Source organism: Bombus pyrosoma, linkage group LG7 (assembly GCF_014825855.1).
Source record: "Bombus pyrosoma isolate SC7728 linkage group LG7, ASM1482585v1, whole genome shotgun sequence".
NCBI classification, from domain to species: domain Eukaryota; kingdom Metazoa; phylum Arthropoda; class Insecta; order Hymenoptera; family Apidae; genus Bombus; species Bombus pyrosoma.
The window spans coordinates 15,096,137-15,102,136 of NC_057776.1; the positions used below are offsets into that span (position 1 = coordinate 15,096,137).

At 35.6% G+C, this 6,000-nt stretch overlaps 1 protein-coding gene across 1 annotated transcript in view; it reads right to left on the minus strand.

Moving 5' to 3' along the window:
- LOC122569783 (breast cancer anti-estrogen resistance protein 1) overlaps window positions 1-6,000 on the minus strand; it is a 160,607-nt gene that overhangs the window by 18,483 nt on the left and 136,124 nt on the right. The gene's annotated exons all lie outside the window — the stretch shown is intronic.

Genomic DNA, 6,000 nt, shown 5'->3' on the forward strand with positions numbered 1-6,000 from the left:
AATTTGTGAAGATATTGTTTAACGAAACGTTTATTATAGAATTAGCGTTACATATTTCGCGAATTCAACTGGTATAGATAAAAGCGGAACGTAAATCCGCTCTAATAATCCTAAATGGAAATATAATCTCGGGAAGCACATGCATGTATTCTGATTATCAGAATGAAAATGTTTTGCTGAATGTTACGAAAATGCTGTATATCTTCCAGATCGATTCGTTACTAGTCCATTAAACCATTCGCTTAATTAAGCAATGAACTATGCACGACAGATTGATAAATGATGTCTAAATTATATGAATTCATACTGACGATTTATTTCAGAACGTATATCTTTCATCAATATCTGGAAAGCATAGTAAAATGAATTGTATAATTATACTATGAACGGGAAAATGGAAAAACTACATGCTCATACATTATAGCGATAAAAAGATATACATTTTTCATCAACGCCAATGATTTATTAAGCTTGTTTTAATAGATTGCTTGAGTGGTCATTTTTACGAAAAGCCTAAAATTAGAAGAATAAAGAAAATTAGAAGATTTTTGCAATTAAGAAAAAATTAGAATTTGGAGAGGTCCCTTTCAATCTGCTTATTATTATTAAATAAACAGGAATACAAGAAACTCCTCTTGCGCTCAGCTTCATCGATAATTATGCTAGTTTATGTATTATTCGTTATGAAATACGCCCCTATGTCGTTGATTGTTAATATCGTAATTAATAACATCAAAAATATGTCTATTCGCTAAAAAATAAAAATCCCGATAATTCGTACAGGTTTCGCGTGTTTACCAGAAATAAAATGAAAAATTGCTGTTCGAGATTAAATTTCTCTTCTCATTTTCTTTATCACGCTGAGTGAAAAAAAGATTCAATATTTATGCAATCTCATAAAATCACATAAAATTCAAAATGAATCAAGGTGGCGGAGATTTGCTTAAAAAATTGAAGACGATATTATTCCAAGAAAATGTAAAGTCGTTCGAGAGAAAATTGTTGGACGGGATCAGAGCGCAGCAAGGAAGAGGAAAGTCTCGCAGGGAAAGTATCTTCGAGAAGTTTAAATCGAGATCTGTCGCGAGAACACGCGGATTATCTTCGTCGATTTAAACGGTAGACAGTCTGCAGCGCGTTGTTAATGAATTTATCAAGGCGAGTGCCAATCAGCCGCTGCTCCGTTTCTCGATTTCGCAAAGTAGGCCCCGAGGAACTTCTTCAACTTTTTCTCCGCGTCGAAAGCTTAATTGCGATACCCTGTTAATTGAGTTTTCTCGCAGCAATGAACGGACCCCTTCGACACTTCGATCTCCTTCGAAATACAACAATCCTCCACCAGGTTTCCATGAAACGTTGCGGAAAATTAAGCGAAGAAATTGGAAATGTAAACAATAAAGTAAAACAGGAAACAGAAAGCAACGGAATAATTTATATGACTTGTATATTACTTTAATTAAATGTACAGTGACGGATGAAAGAAGGTTTATAAAATGAGAAAAGTATAAGACACCATAATTTTACAAAATCGATTTATATCGTATACGAGTATAACCAATAAATATAATATGCGCAATAGAATAGACGACTGTTAACCAATGTGATAACAAATTCCTAGTGCAAAAATTACTAAAATTTATAGTGTGTCAATTTTAAACTTTATTTCATCCTGTATGATATATTGACGAAACTAAGTCCGGATACAGACTTACTCAAAGAAATATTTCACACGTAACGATCTAATGAAATTCATAAGAAATAGAACTTTGCCGTTGTGTCTATATATGTATATATGTACAGTTGCAACGAATCGGTGAATTAGGAACAGATTCCTTTTTCTCTTGATTGTCCAGATATAGACATTAGGTTGTTCGAAAAGTTTCTTTCGTTCTATGAGGAAATAATAAATGCACAATATTTTTTGTTTCGTGTTATTTTATTAAATTCTGATCGATTTTGTTGCAACAGAGCATACACATTAATTCGATAAAATAATATAAAACAAAAAAATGTTGTGCATTTATTATTTGCCTATAAAACGAGAGAAACGTTTCGGACAATCTAACGCATAAAAATAATGGTAAAATTTGAAAAATTATCATTGCAAAAATATTTAACAAGTGGATTGATGGGATTATCCAAATAAGAAAACGAAATATTTACTGTTAGCAAAATTTACTCTTAGTGAAATGGACGGAACTGAATGTAGATTTATGTCGTAGTATTTTTTCTTTTTTTACGATGTATTTATATACGATTTTTATATATCGTTGGAAGCATCGATAAAACCTAATAAATTAAAGAACCGTGGGTGGAATATATTCGTAAGCCTAAATTTTTACGGGCTGCCGATCCATAAAGCTGCGTTTGTAAAGTTGTCGACATTAATCTGCGCAACCTATAAACCCGTGCACCGTGAAATCCTTTTAAATGTACAGAGGCCGAATGAAACGTTAATTGAAACGGCCGGTAGTGTACGATTAAAATCTAGTTCGATCTCGAGAGAACGAAATTCGATTTACGCCGTGCGATTCACGTCACGATTTTGCTTCCGATAAAAATCACGACTTTGTGTCGCGTTGTCTTTCGTGTAGTTAATTGCGGTAAGAAAAAAAGTAGCGCGGAACCTTGCAGAAATTAAAAAACCTTTCCTTATTTTCATCTCTGTTTTAAAGAAAAGAAAGAGATAATTAAACAATCGGAAGAATTCCAATTTCCTCTACGAAAAATATAATAATTAGATGAGAAGATATTTTAACCAATAAATGCAATTATTCATGCAAAAATTCATGACGCGTGTAAAAACGTATGAGAGATGCTTAAAAAGCATCCAAAGATCCAAATATTCCACAATTAAACTTAAGATACATCTACATTCCAATCTAAAGCCAAGCACAATTATGATAATTCTAATCAAAATTCAAGCACTCGCGCCGTAATGCTACCGTACAAACGATGAAAGTCCACAGTCGACTCACAGTTCGCAAACGAACAAAAATCTTCAACTTCCTTAAAGAAGAAAAAAAGAAGAAAGAAACGAACGCTTGAAACTCTTTAAACGAAACTACTTAAATAAACTGCTTAATTCCTTCAATAAAAACTTACAACCTCTATGACGTATCAAAACATTTTGATTCAAAGCCTCAACGTATTTAGTATCCTCCCTCGCAATAATTTAAAGGCGTAGCCTGTCCCAATTACGTGAAACGTTCTGTATGACAGTTGCGTTAGTTTGTATCTGTGTGCCACGTGTGTACGAGTGGATACGCGGACACACGCCTGCGTTCGTTTCGACCGGTGAACCGCGATGCTGAACCAAGAGAAAATGCAATTTCGTCGACAAAACGCGAGCGGAAAAGAAGATGAAATGAGAGGAGAGAGGATGAGAGGAGTATATTGTAGAGAGACACAGAGGGTAGGCGGTGGGATAGTAGAGGGATGCATCTCTCTGGAGCGCAATCTCCGAGCTCATCGTTCGCTGCTTTACAATAATAGAGGCTCTTCAATTCTTGCGTTATACGTAAGCGTGCTACAATTTTTATTCTTTCTTCTATCGCGGCTCATGGTCCACGCAACGACTGAGACTTGTCCTCCTTAAAATACATATATATCATGGGTTATTAGACTTATGAAGAAGAACGATGCCTTTTCTTACTGTTCCTGGTTCGCAGTGTGTTCGATCGAAGATAGTCGATAAGACAGCGCGCGAAAGCAAAATGGTAGTAGCGTTCTTTGTCGTAGATGCGATAGAAAGTGGAACAAAAGACGGTACAGTTGGCGGCTAATGCTGTGGAAACTTTGTGGACAAAAGAGAGGTGCTACTTTATACATCGAAGCTGTAGTTTTTGCTAGTTGCTAAAAAGGACTCGGTTTCTTACACTTTTATATCGTCAGTTTTATGCTATATTATGATAATCCTGTAATTAATAGTAATTTTCTGTATTTTTAATAGCTTCAATTTTCTACATTTCTACAAGTATTTACAGAGGTAGATTTTTTAAGATTCTTCGTTCGATCTTTCGAGCGTCGAAGCTTTGTTTCTGTTTGTTACTTGTTAACTTGGAATCTTATTGGATTTCATAGAAGTAGATAAATGAAATTACTGGCCAAATGAAATGAAATTATTGAACATATTTATCCTGTCAATTTAGGACTCTACAGTTGGAAGTAGTAATAGATTCAGTTGATAAGAATCACAGTGAATAACGTAATAGCGAAAGAAAGTCAGCAATATTTTTAGCTGACCTCGGACATGCTTGCAAGTCTTTTTATCGTTCTAGCATCGATTGGCAAGGCTGCACAAAAACTCAAAGGTACAACATCTAACGAAAGCTGTAATGAACGTGGCATTACTGGCACAAAATTACAGTAGCCTTAACACGAACGTGTCTATATCTATTTTTCTTCCTTTTACCTTTTTCAACTTTTCATTTAGCAGTTACGGATAAGATCTTGCGAAACAGATTTAGTCCTTGTATATTCACCTTACGTTTAGAAATGAATCAATAAAATTGCACTAGAATTTCTGAGAAAACATTTATTTAGATATAATCAACGATACGTTCCAGTTTCTACAATGTCATCGTATTAAATTGTTTACAAAAAAATCAATATTACGTAACATGCGATATAAAAATCACCGTTCAATTACTCATAAGTCACAGCTTCTCCCATTTGTTCAATTGATTGGAAAATGATACCTGCGATCAACTGCATTATTTTCCAGCCAATTAAATAATTATCAACAGCAGAGCATAATTTCTATCTAAGAACTTTACACAAAAGCCTCTGCTAAAATTCACAAAATACTTTATAATTGTAAATTCTAAAAGAAAACAAGTGCATACACAAGTACAATTCAAGCAAATCCCATAGAATATTCGGGCCGTTACCTCCAACCTTTATTCCCATTTTATTCCTCTAAAAATGAACATCAGCAAACAGAGTAACATTTCAATTTTGATCCTATATTTCATAAATTGAACGGTATCGCTCTGAAGAACAGGAGAGAGATCGCCGATATTCTTTTTTTATTCAAGCTTATAAATAATCTCGTCGATTGCCCCTCGGTTTCTTCAGCTTATAACGTATGTTCGTGTTCTTTCGCGTGATACTATAGTTTGCCGCATTGTATTCTTCCCGAGCGATATTAGACAGAACAGCGACCTGATTACCATAGTGTGCAATACTCTGGTCTAGTTGATGTCTTTTCTATATCCTTTCACGGCATACGACGTTCCGTGTTTCCCATATTTAACGCTTAATGTAATATCTTTTCGTATCAATTTATGCATTCCTGTTCTCTTGTAACTTACGTAACTTAGCTTTTGCAATTCCTACATTTACTTTCCTCTATCGTACAACAGGGTTAACGTCCATTAATAAATTAATAAATAAATGCTACTTCTTGGTTCTCGTTCGATCGAATTATTCCAGCGGCTGTCTCAACGAGATATCAAAATCTATCGAAGCTCGTAGACGCGACGAACTGGCAATTAGCGATTTTCCAGCCGCCCGACCCCATTGTTTCAAGTAAACCAACCTCTCTTCCATCAAGAGGTAGCCTGAGAGCCTTCGATCAGTCGAAAAGGAGGACAACAACAGGCAAGAGTCGGTTGCAGGAGGCCTAATATCCTGTCAGAAGTATCCACGAGAATGTGGGTCAGTCCTTATCGTTGCGTCGGCGTGCCAACCCTCGAAATAACAGACTGCCACACCCCTTTCGCCCGGAACGTAGCTCGGTTAACTCTCCCTAGGGAGGACTCGTCATCGATAAACCGTGATCGAACCTCGACCGCAAATCATTTCGGCCCCATTTCATTCACCGATCATGCCTGATCGGTTGCTATGGCGATACGTTCCGACGTTTCTCCAAAGCGACTGAAAAAAGACTGGCAAAAAAACGCCTGTAGAGTTTGCGTTTCGAATTCATTTTATACATCGGAGAGAACGTTTATTCTCTGTTCCTCTCCTTTTTCTTTTTTTTTTTTTTTTTTTTTT